This window comes from Ranitomeya variabilis, chromosome 5 (assembly GCF_051348905.1).
Source record: "Ranitomeya variabilis isolate aRanVar5 chromosome 5, aRanVar5.hap1, whole genome shotgun sequence".
In the NCBI taxonomy this organism is placed as follows: Eukaryota; Metazoa; Chordata; class Amphibia; order Anura; family Dendrobatidae; genus Ranitomeya; species Ranitomeya variabilis.
This window is the reverse complement of record NC_135236.1, coordinates 365,293,570-365,311,342: the sequence shown is the minus strand read 5'-3', so window position 1 is coordinate 365,311,342 and position 17,773 is coordinate 365,293,570.

Sequence of the window (17,773 nt, the reverse complement as noted above, 5' to 3'; positions counted from 1 at the left end):
GCAATACATGGAGCTGCACGCTCCGCTCCAGAGTGCCAGTGCCAGAGCTGGGTTTTAACCTGCAAGACTCGGCCGTATCTCGCTGTAGTGTGACTCCGGCCTTAGACTTTCCTTGAGTCGGGCACATGCGCAGCAAAACCGCAGATGTAAAAAAGATCAGCAGTTTTGCTGCAGATGTGGGTCCAAGGAACGCTGCAGTTCGGGAGGAGGAAAGTGTGTGGGCGGTGACTGTGTGCGTGTATGTGTGTGTGCGGGCGGGGTCTGCAGGCTGTTTGCGTGTGTGCGGGACTGTTCGGGTGTGTGCGGGGCTGTGCGGGGGGTCTTTTGGGGTGTGTGTGCAGGCATCATCCGATGGGACTACAAATACGCAGCATCCAATCTGCAGCTAATTCGGATGTAAGGCTACTTTCACACTTCCGTCAGCACGGGGCCGTCGCAAACCGTCGGCCCAAGGTACCGACGGACGTTGTGCTAAATTTAGCACAACGTGGGCAGCGGATGCAGTTTTACAACGCATCCGCTGCCCATTGTGATGAGCGGGGAGGAGGGGGCGGAGTTCCGGTCACGTATGCACGGTCGGAAATGGCGGACACGTCGCACAAAAAAAGTTACATTGAACTTTTTTGTGCGTCGCGTCCGCCAAAACATGACGGATCCGTCGCACGACGGACGCGATGTGTGCCCATTAGTGTTGAGCATTCCGATACCGCAAGTATCGGGTATCAGCCGATATTTGCTGTATCGGAATTCCGATACCGAGATCCGATACTTTTGTGGTATCGGTATCGAAACAACATTAATGTGTAAAAGAAAGAATTAAAATAAAAAATATTGCTATACTCACCTCTCCGACGCAGCCTGGACCTCACCGAGGGAACCGGCAGCGTTCTTTGCTTAAAATGCGCGCTTTTCCTTCCTTCCGTGACGTCACGGCTTCTGATTGGTCGCGTGCCGCCCATGTGGTCGCGACGCGACCAATCACAGCAAGCCGTGACGTAATTTTCAGGTCCTTCTAGGCATTCAGTATTTTAAAATTACGTTCCGGCTTTGTGATTGGTCGCGTCGCGGTCACATGGGCGACGCGACCAATCACAAGCCGTGACGTCACGGGAGGCAGGAGACGCGCGCATTTTAAAATGCGCGCGTGTCCAGCCTCCCGTGACGTCACGGCTTGTGATTGGTCGCGTCGCCCATGTGACCGCGACGCGACCAATCACAAGCCAGAACGTAATTTTAAAATCCTGAAGGACCTGAAATTACGTCACGGCTTGCTGTGATTGGTTGCGTCGCGGCCACATGGGCGACGCGACCAATCACAAGCCGTGACGTCATGGGAGGCTGGACACGCGCGCATTTTAAAATGCGCGCGTCTCCTGCCTCCCGTGACGTCACGGCTTGTGATTGGTCGCGTCGCCCATGTGACCGCGATGCGACCAATCACAAAGCCGGAACGTAATTTTAAAATACTGAATGCCTAGAAGGACCTGAAAATTACGTCACGGCTTGCTGTGATTGGTCGCGTCGCGGCCACATGGGCGGCACGCGACCAATCAGAAGCCATGACGTCACGGAAGGAAGGAAAAGCGCGCATTTTAAGCAAAGAACGCTGCCGGTTCCCTCGGTAAGGTCCAGGCTGCGTCGGAGAGGTGAGTATAGCAATATTTTTTATTTTAATTCTTTATTTTACACATTAATATGGTTCCCAGGGCCTGAAGGAGAGTTTCCTCACCTTCAGACCCTGGGAACCATCAGGGATACCGTCCGATACTTGAGTCCCATTGACTTGTATTGGTATCGGGTATCGGTATCGGATTAGATCCGATACTTTGCCGGTATCGGCTGATACTTTCCGATACTGATACTTTCAAGTATCGGACGGTATCGCTCAACACTAGTGCCCATCCGTCGCGATCCGTCGCTAATACAAGTCTATGAGCAAAAAACGCATCCTGCAAGCACATTTGCAGGATCCGTTTTTTGCCAATAACGACAGATTGCGACGGAGCCTAGAAGACGGAAGTGTGAAAGTAGCCTAATCCGGACAGTGGACATGCACTCTACACTATCCATACATCTATCAATAGATATATCTATCCAGATATATCTATAGATAGATATATGAATAGATAGATGTATGCATCTATAGATCTATCTATATGTAGATCTGTCTATCCATTTCATCTATCATCTATCTATCTATCCGTGTGTAATTGAGTGTGGGTTGGACAAATATAAAAGAGGAGGTTGGACAATAATGACATCACAAATCTTTTTTTTTGTTCAATGATATATCTTTATTAAGCTTTCAAAAACGCATAAAAAACACACAAAAACCACTCAAAAACCGCACCAAAATTTTTTAAAAAAGCATCAAAACCGTGCAAAAAATGCACCAAAAACACATAAAAAATGCATCAAAACTGCACCAGAAACTGCATCAAAACTGCACCAAAAACTGCATCAAAACCGCACCAAAAACTGCACCAAAAACTGCATCAAAACCGCACCAAATACTGCATCAAAACCACAAGAAAACTGCACCAAAAACAGCATTAAAACCGCACCAAAAACTGCATGAAAACCGCACTAAAAACTGCATCAAAACTGCACCAAAAACGCATCAAAACCGCACCAAAAACTGCATCAAAACCGCACCAAAAACTGCATCAGAACCGCACCAAAAATGCATCAAAACTGCACGAAAAACTGCATCAAAACTTCACCAAAAACTAGATAAAAATAGCATAAAAAACCTGAATCAAAACCACGCAAAAAAAATGCACTGAAAACCGCCTCGAAAACTGCATCAAAACCGCACAAAAAAAGGCATCAAAACCGTGCAAAAACCGTGAAAAAAATGCATCAAAAACGCAGCTGCGTTTTCTGCAAGGAGATGCAGATTTTGTGCAGAAAATTCTGAACCCAAATCTGCAACGTGTGCACACAGCATAAAACTGACCTGCCATTATGATTCTCCAGGTCATTACGAGTTCATAGACACCAAACATGTCTAGGTTATTTTTTATCTAAGTGGTGAAAAAAAATTCCAAAGTTTGCTAAAAAAAAAATAATAATTGCGCCATTTTTCGATACCCGTAGCGTCTATATTTTCTGAGATCTCGGGTTGGGTGAGGGCTAATTGTTTGTGCGCCGAGCTGACGTTTCCAAAAAAACATAATTTTGGCTTTTGATTTTTTTTTCTCGCTATGCCGTTTAGCGATCATGTACATTTTTTTGTTGTATTGAAAACAGCTAACATGTGTTAGGGGTCGAGTTCCCACCTTTGCACAGGGGGAATCTCAGTCCATCTCCGCTGCGGTCTCCCATTCTTCTCCTGCCACGGTGGAGCCTGCTCAGCGGAGACGTCGGCCCCAGCGTCTCGCTCAGTCTGACTCTGTACAAAGAGTTACTACTGCTTTCCCTGCTTCTGCCATTGAAGTCAGTGCTGGGCAGCGGCGAGCAGACGCTTCTGGGACTAAGTCCTGCTTTTCTCGTTCTGAGCATGCCCAGAGTAAGATCTCTCAGTGGAGATCGAGGGTCACATGATCAGATACTGCAGCTTAGGCCATTGGTCCTTCAGGAAGGTCCTGTAGGTGCTCACGCTCTGTGGCAGCCTCTCATTGGTCCTTCTAGGAAGGTCCTGTACGTGCTGCAACTATTTAAGGCTCGCATGGCCGTTCTAAGTTATGTACTTTGCGCCAGTGTGGTCATGTATGATTGTGTTCAGGGACCCGGCTGAAATAAGCCCCTAGAATGCTGGCACCTCCGGCGAGGAGTTTGTGTGTTTGTGTATTCAGGGACCTGGCTGAAATAAGCCCCTAGAACGCTGGCACCTCCGGCTAGGAGTTTTGTGTGCGTGCATGACCACTGACTGCTCTCGTTTGGGTAGTTAGCCTGTGCCACTGCGAAGTCTAACAGGGCGCAGTGCTTTGAGTTCACGGCTACTCTGTGAAGTAACAGAGTTAGCTCATACCGCCATATAGTTCCGCCGTTTGCTAGCAGCAGGTTCGCCTGCACGGTGGAGGTGGACCCCGGGCTGCGAACGCATCTATTATAATAAAATCTCTATATTCATTCGGTGCGTTCCTCTAGCCCTAACAACAAGTTGTGGCTTTGAAGTGGGCTCACCGCCGAAGCCCACCTCAAAGCGGGAAATACTGCCAGCTGACGTACTATTCCGTCAGCTGGCAGAAAGGGGTTAATGAACAATATGTTTCAGTAAAAAAAAAATAAAAATAAAAAAATGGCGTGGGCTCCCGTGCAATTTTCTGCACCAGAGGGGGAAAGCCAATGGCCGGGGGCCAATATTTGTAGCCTGCTATAATATCAGCCCGCAGCTGTCTGCGTAGCCTTTACTGGCTATTAAAATAGGAGGACTCCCCCCAAAAAATGACGTGGGGTCCCCCTATATTTTATAGCCAGAAAGGCTACGCAGACAGCTACGTGCTGATATTCATAGCCTAGAGAGGGGCCATGGATATTGGCCCCCCCGGCTACAAATACCAGCCTGCAGCCGCCCCAAAAATGGCGCATCTGTAAGATGCGCCTATTCTGGCACTTAACCTCTCTCTTCCCACTCCCGTGTAGCGGTGAGATATGAGGTAATAAGGGGTTAATGTCACCTTGCTATTGTAAGGTGACATTAAGCCAGGTTAATAATGGAGAGGCGTCAATAAGACACCTATCCATTATTAATCCTATAGTAGTGAAAGAGTTAAAAATAAAAAAAGACACAGCCAGAAAAAAGTATTTTAATATTCTTCATTTAAATATACTTACCATACTTCAGCGCCTGCAAAAAACGTAAAATAATAAACCGTATACTCCCTGTCCGACACAGTCCAATTAATAACGAATGTCCCACGACTATCTCCCCTATAGAACAGTGACATCGGGTGATGTCACTGCTCTATAGGACCTTCAGTGACACACTGACAGGAGACAATGGCTCCTGCAGTGCATCACTGAGAGGTTACTAGAGTTCACTGGTCTCACTTTATGGCAATTGCTGCGTGGGAAAATTTCTCACACAGCAATGCCAAAAGTGAGACTAGGGTCTATTTTCTCACAGGGGAATAGGAATACAGTGTGAAGAATACATTATGGAAGGATACCTTCCATCATTGTATTCCTGGAGCCCCTGGAGAGCGGTCGCATCAGCTGATGCTGCTGTTCTCCACGGGAGATCGTCGAGGGACACTCGTTTTAATTGGATTTCTGTGGACAGGGAGTATATTGTTTGTTTCTTATTTTAATATTTTTTAAGGGTGACACTGGCTTCAGGGAACAAAGTGACAAGTGATGGTGAGTATGTAATCTATGTTATATGTACTGCATGTCTATATGTATGTTGTACGTATGTACTGTATGTATGTACAGCATGTGGCATGTCGTCGCATGTTGCATGTCATCACATGTCGCATGTTTTCGCATGGTGCATGTCGCATGGTTCATGTCATCGCATGTCGCATGTCGTCACATGTCGCATGCTGCATGTTGAATGTTGTCGCATGTCGTCACATGTTGCATGCTGCATGTCATCGCATGTTGCATGTCATCGCATGTTGCATGTCGCATGTCATCGCATGTCGCATGCTGCATGTAGCATGTCATCGCATGTTGCATGTCGCATGTTGTCGCATGTTGCATGTCGCATGTCATCGCATGTCGCATGCTGCATGTAGCATGTCATCGCATGTTGCATGTCGCATGTTGTCGCATGGTGCATGTCGCATGGCATCGCATGTTGCATGTCGTCGCATGTTTCATGTCACATGCTGCATGTCGCATGTCATCGCATGGTGCATGTCACATGCTGCATGTCATCGCATGTTGCATGCTGCATGTCATCGCATGTTGCATGTCATCGCATGTCGTCGCATGTCATCGCATGTAACATGCTGCATGTCGTATGTCATCGCATGTCGCATGTTGTTGCATGGTGCATGCCGTCGCATGTTGCACGTCGCATGTCATCTCATGCCGCATGTTGTATGTCATCACATGTCATCACATGCTGCATGTCATCGCATGTTGCATGTTATCGCATGTCACCACATGTTGCATGCTGCATGTCGCATGTCATCGCATGTTGTATGTTGCATGTCACATGGTGTATGTTGTATGTCTGTATGTACTGTATATGTTTGAATGTTGTTTTTTTTACATTCAACACATTAGCCGGATGATGGGACTACTACTGTCCCATCATTGGCTAATGTGTCACTCACTGTCACTGTAGCAGGCATCGTCCGATGGGACTTGTAGTCCTATTGGATGATGCCTGCACACAGAGACGCCGCCGCCGCCACCACCACCGCACAGCCCCACAGATTCGCCGCGCAGACCCCCGCCACCGCACCGACCACCGCACCGGCCGCTGACGCCACCAAACAGTCGCCGATGCCACCGCACCGGCCGCCAACGCCTACGCACCAGCTGCACATCTCAGCACATGAGCGAGGCCGGCCAGCAGATCCCAGGACAGTCTCGCCCGCCCCCAGCACAGCCCCGCCCGCCCCCAGCACAGCCCTGCAGGCAGCCCCCAGCCCCACCCACAGCCCAGTCACTCTTGAGAGACTGCTGTCTGTGGAGGCTGGGTCACGCCTGTTGCTGACGTCACGTCAATTTCCAGAGTCTGGAAATTGACGTGACTTCGTCGGAAATTAGCAGCGGCTGCAGCCTGGGGGTCACGTGACCCGGATTCAGCCGCCGCCATAGCACCGCTCACAGGTGAAAACGGCAACAGAAGGTATTTATAAAATTGATTAGGGGCCCCGGGGAGATACATTGAGGGGTTAACTGAAAGTAGTGGACAACCCCTTTAAGGCCAGCAGGTTTCATAATCCCCAACGTCACGATCCTCTTCAACTCCCGTTGTGCTAGGAGCTTTTTAACATTTCCCCCCCTAATTCCAACATGTACCACATCTATTCCCCTTACCTTAAAATCTTTTGGGTTACAATTGTGGCCCATCCTAAAATGTCCTAACATTGATCTTGTTGTGCCAAATGGATTTGCACTCGATGCAACATAATGGCTTGACGTTAATAGGTCCCTGAGATTTTTGGATCTACAGGGGGTCATTGATGGTCGGTCTGTAAGGAAAGGTCCCAGGGACAGCAACCGCCGCCTGAGCTAATAATAAATAAATGAAAAAACAGTGTGGGTTCCCCTGTATTTTCTATAACCAGCCAGGCAAAACTCACAGTTGGGGGCTGCAATCTTCAGCTGTCAGCTTCAGCAAGGCTGGTTATCAAGAATAGAGGGGTCCCCACGCTGTTTTTTTTTAAAAATAATTTGAAAAATGTATAGCGCAAGCGGCGGCTGATGAATACCCCCATCAGCCGATCCTGCTGTCACTGTTATTAGCAGCAGCAGGGATAGATGAGAGCCGTGTTCAGCACCCGGCGCCGGGGGAACAGCGCTTACTGTAACGCTTCTTCTCTGGCGCCTGTGTGTGTGGTACTGATGCGGCACACGCATGTCACACTTGTGCCATATGCATTACACACACTGACATCTCCTGTACTGGAAATATCAGGACGTGTGAAAGAGCCTGGTTTTTATGTTTTTGCTGCGGTCACACACTGAAAGATGCTTTTTATTGCAAAAAATAGTTTTTGCATAGCCACATTTGAGAGCTTTAATTTTTCCATATTTTGGCCCACAGAGTTATGTGAGGCCTTGTTTTTTGCGGGACGAGTTGACGTTCTTATTAGTACCATTTTTGGGCACATGACATATTTTGATCGCTTCCTATTCCGATTTTTGGGAGGCAGAATGAACAAAAACCAGCAATTCATGAATTTCTTTTGGGGGGAGGCGTTTATACCGTTCCGTGTGTAGTAAAATTGATAAGACAGTTTTATTCTTCGGGTCAGTACGATTACATCGATACCTCATTTATGTATTTTTTTTGTGTTTTGGCGCTTTTATACAATAAAAACTATTTTATAGAAAAAATAAAAAAATAATTATTTTTGCATAACTTTATTCTGAGAGCTTTAGCTTTTTTTCTGCTGATGGAGCTGTATAGCGCCTTGTTTTTTGCGGGACAAGATGACGTTTTTGAGCAGTACCATGTTTATTTATATCCATCTTTTTGATCACGTGTTATTCCATTTTTTGTTCAGCGGTATGATGATAAAGCATTGTTTATTGCCTTGTTTTTTATTTTTTATGGTGTTCACTAAAGGGGTTAACTAGTGGGACGGTTTTATACGTCGGGTCGTTGGACGCGGTGATACCAAATATGTGTACTTTTATTGTTTAGATTTTTTTTCATTCAAATATTTATTTAGTGATAGAATACATTTAGATTTTTATAATTATTTTTATGTATTTTTTATATTTTTACAATGATTTTTTTTCTTTTTTTATTCTAACTTTTTTTACTTTTTCCCACTATGGGACAATCATTTTTTGCAGGCTGATCGCTTCTATAGCATGCAGGTGAAGCAGCTATGGAAGCTGTCAACACTGCACTGACAGGGAGACTTGCTGATCATTCCGCGAGGTCTCAGATCCAAAGGCAGAGGGGCTGTCAGCCCTGTGTCGGCTTCCAGAATGCTTCGATTGCAGTATTTTGGGGAGTTAAAGTGTCGGGAGCAGTCTGTGATGGCTCCTGGCATCTAGTGCTGGGTGCCAGTTATTAGAATCAGCTGACACCCGGCGGTGATTGGCCGCGCACCCCCCGTGAGCGTAGTCGATCACTCAGACGTAATATTCCGTCCATGGTCAAATTGGCCCAGGTCACATGGACGGAATATTACATTTGATGTCAGAAAGGGGTTAATAAAAAAAGAAAAACTGAAATATCATTACATGGTCATAAGTATTCAGACCCTTTGCACAGACACTCATATTTAAGTCACATGTTAATTTCCTTTTGATCCTCAAGATGGTTCTACTCCTTCATTGGAGGCCAGCTGTGTTTAATTAAACTGATAGGACTTGATTTGGAAAGGTACACACCTGTCTATATAAGACCTCACAGTTCATGTCAGATCAAATGAGAATCATGAGGTCAAAGGAACTGGCCAAGGAGCTCAGAGACAGAATTGTGGCAAGGCACAGATCTGGCCAAGATTATAAGGCTATGTGCACACGTTGCGGATTAGCCTTAGGAATTTCTGATGCGGATTTTGCCTCTCCTGGCAAAAACGCAGCTGTGGATTTGTCGTGTTTTTTGTACGGATCCGCAGCATTTTTTGTGCGTTTTTGCTGCGGAATTTTTGCGGATTTACTGCGTTTGTAACTCATGCGGATTTCTATAATGGAATGGGTACAAAAACGCTGCAGACCCGCAAAAAAGAAGTGACATGCTACGAAGTGAAATGCTGCGGATTTTCTGCAACGTGTGCACAGCTTTTTTTTTTCTCATTGATTTACATTGTACCGCAAAAAACGCTGCAGATCCGCAGAGAATAAGCAACGTGTGCACAAAGCCTAACAGAATTTCTGCAGTACTCAAGGTTCCTAACAGCACAGTGGCCTCCATAATCCTTAAATGGAAGAAGTTTGGGTCCACCAGAAGTCTTCCTAGACCTGGCTGTTCAGCCAAACTGAGCAATCGTGGGAGAGAGAGGTAAAGAAAAACCCCAAGATCACTGTGGCTGAGCTCCGGAGATGCAGTAGGGAGATGGGAGAAAGTTCCACAAAGTCAACTATCAATGCAGCCCTCCACCAGTCGGGCCTGTATGGCAGAGTGGCCTGAAGGAAGCCTCTCCTCAGTGCAAGACATATGAAAGCCCGCATAGAGTTTGTTAAAAAACACATGAAGGACTCCCAGACTATGAAAAATAAGATTCTCTGGTCTGGTGAGATGAAGATAGACCTTTTTGATGATAATTCTAAGCGGTATGTGTGGAGAAAACCAGGCACTGCTCATCACCTGCCCAATACAATCCCAACAGTGAAATATGGTGGTGGCAGCATCATGTTATGGGGTGTTTTTCACCTGCAGGGACAGGATGACTGGTTGTCATTGAAGGAAACTTGAATGTGGCCAAGTAGAGATATCCTGGATAAAACCTCTTCCAGAGTGCTCTGGACCTCAGACTTGGCCAAAGGTTCAGCTTCCAACAAGACAATGAATCTAAGCACACAGCTAAAGTAACAAAGGAGTGGCTTCAGAACAACGCTGTAACCATTCTTGACTGGCCCAGAGCCCTGACCTAATCCCAATTAAGCATCTCTGGAGAGACCTGAAAATGGCTGTCCACCATCCAATCTGATGGAACTGGAGAGGATCTGCAAGTAAGAATGGCAGAGGATCCCCAAATCCAGGTGTGAAAAACTTGTTGCATCGTTCCCAAGAAGACTCATGGCTGTACTAGCTCAAAAAGGTGCTTCTACTCAATACTGAGCAAAGGGTCTGAATACTTATGACCATGTGATATTTCAGTTTTTCTCTTTTAATAAATTTGCAAAAATTACTACATTTGTTTTTTTCTGTCAAGATGGAGTGCAGAGTGTACATTAATGAGAAAAAGATGAACCTTTTTGAATTTACCAAATGGCTGCAATGAAACAAAGAGTGAAAAATTTAAAGGGGTCTGAATACTTTCCGTACCCTCTGTATGTTAGACACAGTGAGCAATAACACAGTGAGCACTACAGCCGTAAATATCTCTGCCTTCCTCGAGCACTTGTAGCATGTGCACAAAGGAGATGTTTCCACTCTGAAATTTGTTGGTATTGAAAAGGTGTTCAAACTAATTAGGGGTGGAAATCTGAAAAGGAAAATTCTCTGAGAATACTTTTGGATTTTCAGACCGAATACAAGAACCCCTTTAGGTTTGAACGTTAGACAGGTTATCAATCTTTAATATAAGTAATGTATTATATGTTGCTTCAGTATTTTAATCTAGCATGTTTATAACATTTGTTTGTATTATGTGTTTGTCATCAAGTGCCTGCATAATGTGCACACCCATTAGCTGATAACCAGATGTGTGATTTTCAACACACACTAATTATGGTATTGTCAGTAATACTTGAACTATGATTAAGGCTTTGTAGCTTAAAGGGACTCTGTCACCTGAATTTGGAGGGAACAATTTTCAGTCATATGGGCGGGGGTTTCGGGTGTTTAATTCACCCTTTCCTTACCCGTGGGCTGCATGCTGGCTGCAATATTGGATTGAAGTTCATTCTCTGTCCTCCGTAGTACATGCCTGCACAAGGCAAATCTCATTTGAAGTCATTTTGAGGGGTCTATATGATGGAAAATACCCAAGTGTGACACCATTCTAAAAACTGCACCCCTCAAGGTGCTCAAAACCACATTCAAGAAGCTTATTAACTCTTCAGGTGTTTCACAGGAATTTTTGGAATGTTTAAATAAAAATGAACATTTAACTTTTTTACACAAAAAATTTACTTCAGCTCCAATTTGTTCCATTTTACAAAGGGTAACAGGAGAAAATGGATCCCAAAAGTTGTTGTGCAATTTGTCCTGAGTATGCCAATACCCCACATGTGGGGGTAAACCACTGTTTGGGTGCAAGGGAGAGCTCGGAAGGGAAGGAGCGCCGTTTGACTTTTCAATGCAAAATTGACTGGAATTGAGATGGGATGCCATGTTGTGTTTGGAGAGCCCCTGATGTGCCTAAACATTGAAACCCCCCACAAGTGACACCATTTTAGAAAGTAGACCCCCTAAGTAACTTATCTAGATGTGTGGTGAGCACTTTGACCCACCAAGTGCTTCACACAAGTTTATAATGCAGAGCCGTAAAAATAAAAAATCATATTTTTTCACAAAAATGATCTTTTCACCCCCAATTTTTTATTTTCCCAATGGTAAGAGAAGAAATTGGACCCCAAAAGTTGTTATCCAATTTGTCCTGAGTACGCTGATACCCCAAATTTTGGGGTAAACCACTGTTTGGGCGCATGGCAGAGCTCGGAAGGGAATGAGCGCCATTTGACTTTTCAATGCAAAATTGACTGGAATTGAGATGGGACGCCATGTTGCGTTTGGAGAGCCCCTGATGTGCCTAAACATTGAAACCCCCCACAAGTGACACCATTTTGGAAAGTAGACCCCCTAAGGAACTCATCTAGATGTGTTGTGAGAGCTTTGAACCCCCAAGTGTTTCACTACAGTTTATAATGCAGAGCTGTGAAAATAAAAATTCTTTTTTTCCCCCACAAACATTATTTTTTAGCCCCCAGTTTTGTATTTTCCCAAGGGTAACAGGAGAAATTGGACCCCAAAAAGTTGTTGTCCACTTTGTCCTGAGTACGGTGATACCCCATATGTGGGGGGAACCACCGTTTGGGTGCATGGGAGAGCTCGGAAGGGAAGGAGCGCCATTTGGAATGCAGACTTAGATGGAATGGTCTGCAGGCGTCACGTTGCATTTGCAGAACCCCTAATGTACCTAAACCATAGAAACTCCCCACAAGTGACCCCGTATTGGAAACTAGACCCCCCCAAGGAATTTATCTAGATGTGTTGTGAGAACTTTGAACCCCCAAATGTTTCACTACAGTTTATAACGCAGAGCCATGAAAATAAAAAATCCTTTTTTTTCCACAAAAATAATTTTTTAGCCCCCAGTTTTGTATTTTTTCAAGGGAAACCGTGTAAATTGAACCCCAAAAGTTGTTGTCCAATTTGTGCTGAGTATGCCGATTGCCAATACCCAATATGTGGGGGGGGAACCACCGCTTGGGCACATGGCAGAGCTCGGAAGGGAAGGAGCGCCATTTGGAATGCAGACTTAGATGGAATGGTCTGCAGGCGTCACGTTGCATTTGCAGAGCTCCTAATGTACCTAAACCGAAGAAACCCCCCACAGGTGACCCTATATTGGAAACTAGACCCCCCCAAGGAACTTATCTAGATGTGTTGTGAGAACTTTGAACCCCCAAATGTTTCACTACAGTTTATAACGCAGAGCCATGAAAATAAAAAATCCTTTTTTTTCCACAAAAATAATTTTTTAGCCCCCAGTTTTGTATTTTTTCAAGGGAAACCGTGTAAATTGAACCCCAAAAGTTGTTGTCCAATTTGTAATGAGTACGCCGATCGCCAATACCCAATATGTGGGGGGGTAACCACCGCTTGGGCACATGGCAGAGCTCGGAAGGGAAGGAGCGCCATTTGGAATGCAGACTTAGATGGAATGGTCTGCAGGCGTCACGTTGCATTTGCAGAACCCCTAATGTACCTAAACCATAGAAACTCCCCACAAGTGACCCCATATTGGAAACTAGACCCCCCCCAAGGAACTTATCTAGATGTGTTGTGAGAACTTTGAACCCCCAAGGGTTTCACTACAGTTTATAACGCAGAGCCGTGAAAATAAAAAATCCTTTTTTTTCCACAAAAATTATTTTTTAGCCCCCAGTTTTGTATTTTTACAAGGGAAACAGTGTAAATTGAACCCCAAACGTTGTTGTTCAATGTGTCCTGAGTACGCTGATACCCCATATGTTGGGGTAAACCCCTGTTTGTGCGCACAAGAGAGCTCGGAAGGGAAGGAGCACTGTTTTACTTTTTCAATGCAGAATTGGCTGGAATTTGGATCGGACGCAATGTCGCATTTGGAGAGCCCCTGATGTGCCTAAACAGTGGAAACCCCCTAATTATAACTGAAACCCTAATCCAAACACACCCCTAACCCTGACACACCTCTAACCCTAATCCCAACCCTATTCCCAACCGTAAATGTAATCCAAACTTCTCCAAACTTCCCAGCGCCTGCTCTGAGCAGGCGCTGTGATGCCACCTCCATGCAGAACCTGGATGCAGCCCTGTGGCCATTTTGGATCCGGGGCTTGCAGGGAGGAGACGCTCGGTACAAGGTGAGCACATCGCCTTGTACTGATCGTCTCAGGGAAGCATGCAGGGAGCCCCCTCCCTGCGCGATGCTTCCCTGTACCGCCGGAACACTGCGATCATGTTTGATCGCAGTGTGCCGGAGGTTAATGTGCGGGGCGGTCCATGACCGCTCCTGGCACATAGTGCCTGATGTCAGCTGCGATAGTCAGCTGACACCCGGCCGCGATCGGCCGCGCTCCCCCCGAGAGCGCGGCCGATCGCGCTGGATGTACTATTCCGTCCTTGGGAAGTAGGTCCCACCCCACATGGACGGAATAGTACGTCCAATGACAGAAAGGGGTTAAGCGGGAAGGTTTGTTCTCATGATGAAGGCACCGACATTTTTGTAGAAATAAATGTGATTTTTTTTTTAATCTATAACTTGTGTCATCGCTGGAGGATTTCCTTTCTTTCACTGCTGATTGCTACATCTGGAGCTGGGCAGCTTCGTGTGATGTACACAGTGGGGAAAAAAGTATTTAGTCAGCCACCAATTGTGCAAGTTCTCCCACTTAAAAAGACGAGAGAGGCCTGTAATTGACATCATAGGTAGACCACAACTATGAGAGTCAAAATTGAGAAAACAAATCCAGAAAATCACCTTGTCTGATTTGGCAAGATTTATTTTTCAAATTATGGTGGAAAAGAAGTATTTGGTCATTAACAAAAGTTAATCTCAATATTTTGTTATATATCCTTTGTTGGCAATGACAGAGGTCATACATTTTCTGTAAGTCTTCACAAGGTTGGCACACACTGTTGGTGGTACAGTATGTTGGCCCATTCCTCCATGTAGATCTCTTCTAGAGCCGTGATGTTTTGGGCCTGTCGCTGGGCAACACGGACTTTCAACTCTCTACAAAGGTTTTCTATGGAGTTGAGATCTGGACACTGGCTAGGCCACTCTATGACCTTCATATGCCTCTTATGAAGCCACTCCTTTGTTGCCCTGGCGGTGTGCTTGGGATCATTATCATGCTGAAAGACCATCTACGTTTCATCTTTAATGCCCTTGCTGATGGAAGGTTTGCACTCAAAATCTCATGATACATTCTCATGATCTCATTTACCTAGCCTAATCAGTTCTCATGCTTCGCACTGACGAGGGCCAACAGCCCGAAACACCGTGTCTGCGAATTGAGATACTGATTTGACTCTTATCCTAAGTCATATTGCACGACTCGTTAAAGGGTTGATTGTGACTTGTAGGATCGCTACTTCCAATAGGTGGCGCTATAGAGTTCAAGTCCTCTTTTTCTTTGAAGAGGCAATTTGCATATTAAATTTCCCAGAGGAGCATTGCACGGCGAATAAGCCTCCTTACCTTGACAAGCCAGAGCTGATATATCACTCTCCACAAGGATAAACCTTACCCCCTAGACCTCAGTCCAGAGCCTCTCACCTAGCCTAATCAGTTCCCATGCTTCGCACTGACGAGGGCCAATAGCCCAAAAATAGAATTAGACTTACCGGTAATTCGGTTTCTAGGAACCTTCCATGACAGTCACCTTGGAGGATGTCTCCCCGCCCTAATGGGGGACAGGAACCCAAAGAGGTTAAATAACCCTCCCCTTCCTGCTATCTCCAGTGTTTTTTCTGGCCACAGAAGCGTGAATAGTTACCACTAAAGTGCAGGAATCATCCAGTGAAATATCAGATAGGGAGGGAAATTAGTGCTGTCGTGGAAGGTTCCTAGAAACCGAATTACCGGTAAGTCTAATTCTATTTTCTCTAGTCACCTTCCACGACAGTCACCTTGGAGATATACCAACATTAATTTCTTTAGGGAGGGACCATGGCCTGTAGAACACATCTGCCAAAGGTCAGATCCCTGTCAAAATTTAACCTGTAATGTCTGGTGAAGGTATGAACAGAAGACCATGTGGCGGCTCTGCATATCTGTTCTGATGAGGTGTTTCCTCTTGCTGCCCATGACGTGGAAACTGACCAGGTAGAATGGGACTTCAGAGAGATCGGCGGAGGGAGATCTTTGGCCGAATATGAAAGGCAGATGGCTTGTTTTATCCAGCTTGCAATCGTGCTTTTACCCGCTTTCTTCCCTTTATTCTGTCCTGAGAATTGGATAAACAGATTCTGGTTGACCCTCCAAGATTTGGACTGCTCCAGGTAATGGAGAACTGCCCTGCGTACATCCAGGGTATGGAAGTTTTCCTCCTTCTCGTTGGAAGGGTTGGACAAAATGAGGGCAAAACCACATCCTGACCCCTATGAAAATCTGAAACGACTTTGGGCATAAAGGCAGGGTCTAGTCATAGGATTATGCTATCAGAATTTATGGATAGAAAGGGTTCTTGAATTGACAAGGCCTGCAATTCTCCTACGTGCCTAGCTGTGGTAATAGCGACTAGGAACACCGTTTTAAGTGTTAAGATTTTAAGGGGTAGGGAAAACAAGGGCTCAAAGGGTGGTTGAGTTAAACTATTGAGTACTAAATTTAGATTCCAAGGAGAGATCCAACTAGGGAGACTAGGATGTAGTCTACTAGCTGAAGTTATGAATCGCTTGATCCAGCGGTGGCCAGCTAGATCCTGGTCAAAAAAGGAACTGAGGGACAATACCTGAACTTTCAGAGTACTCGGGGAGAGCCCAAGATCTCAAAGTCTAAGATTTGAGAGATGTTGGGGTGGAAGGGATCAGGGACACTGGGAAGACACCAGGAAGAGAATTTCTTCCATACTTTGTTGTAGATGGCGTTAGTCACCGGTTTCCTACTCTTTTGGAGAGTTTGGATAACCCTATCGGAGAGACCTCTGGCTTTTAGAATGTTGGTCTCAGTAGCCAGGCAGCTAGATTCAATTTTTTGAGATCGGGTAAAGGAGGGGACCTTGGAAGAGAAGATCGGATCTTTGAGGAAGAAGAATGAGACCTTCCTCGGTCATTCCCCTCAAGGTGCTGTACCAGCTCCGCCCTGGCCATAATGGGGCAATCAGGATTGTTGTGACTCTGTCTGACCGGATTTTCTGCAGTGTCTTTGACAGCATCGGAATTGGTGGAAAAGCGTAAGCCAAGTTGAAGGTCCAAGGATGAATGAGAGCATCCATTCCCAGAGCACCCTGCACGGGGCTGAGGGAGAAATATGATTCTGACTTTGCATTTTGGGCATTCGCAAACAAGTCGACCTCCAGAGTTCCCAATCTCGAGGTTAAAGTTAGGAAAACCTCCTGGTTCAGGCACCACTCTCCAGGATGTAAGTCTTTCCTGCTGAGGAAGTCCGCTTTGGTGTTGTCTGAACCCTTCAGATGTACCGCAGAGATTGAAAGGAGATGTTTCTCTGCCCAGAGGAATATCCAAGCTGCCACTAGTTTCAGACTGGTATACTTTGTGCCCCCCTGGTGAGGAAGATAAGCCACAGTCGTCACGTTGTCGGAGTAGACACAAATATGATGGCCTTGGATTAGAGGTGAGGCAGCTAGCAGCACTTCCTCTACTGCCTTTAGTTCCCTCAGATTGGAGGATCTGGAACTTATGTCTGTGGGCCATAGACCCTAAAAATATGTTTGATCCACCACGGCACCCCAACCTCTTCGGCTGGTATCTGTGTGAAGCACTTTCAGGGGGAGCTGATCCCAGCTTACCCCTCGCCGAAGGTTCCGGCCTTTTAGCCACCACGACAGGGCTGATTTCACATGTCCAGGAAGAGGGATTCTCCTGGACAGGGTGTTCTGATACCTCCGAGAATGTAGGAGAACGTGAGTCTGGAGGATCCGAGTGTGTGCCTGGGCCCAGGATACTACCTGAATGTACGAAGTTAGGGATCCTAGAATAGACATGGATTCCCTCAGGGTTGGGGATCTTTGTTGCTTGAATCTTGAGATTCTTTGGCAAAGGTCACGCTGACGATCTTCGGTAAGGAAGGACATCCTTTTCTCTGAATCCAGGAGAATCCCCAGGAATTTCTTCCTCGTGGAAGGCTGT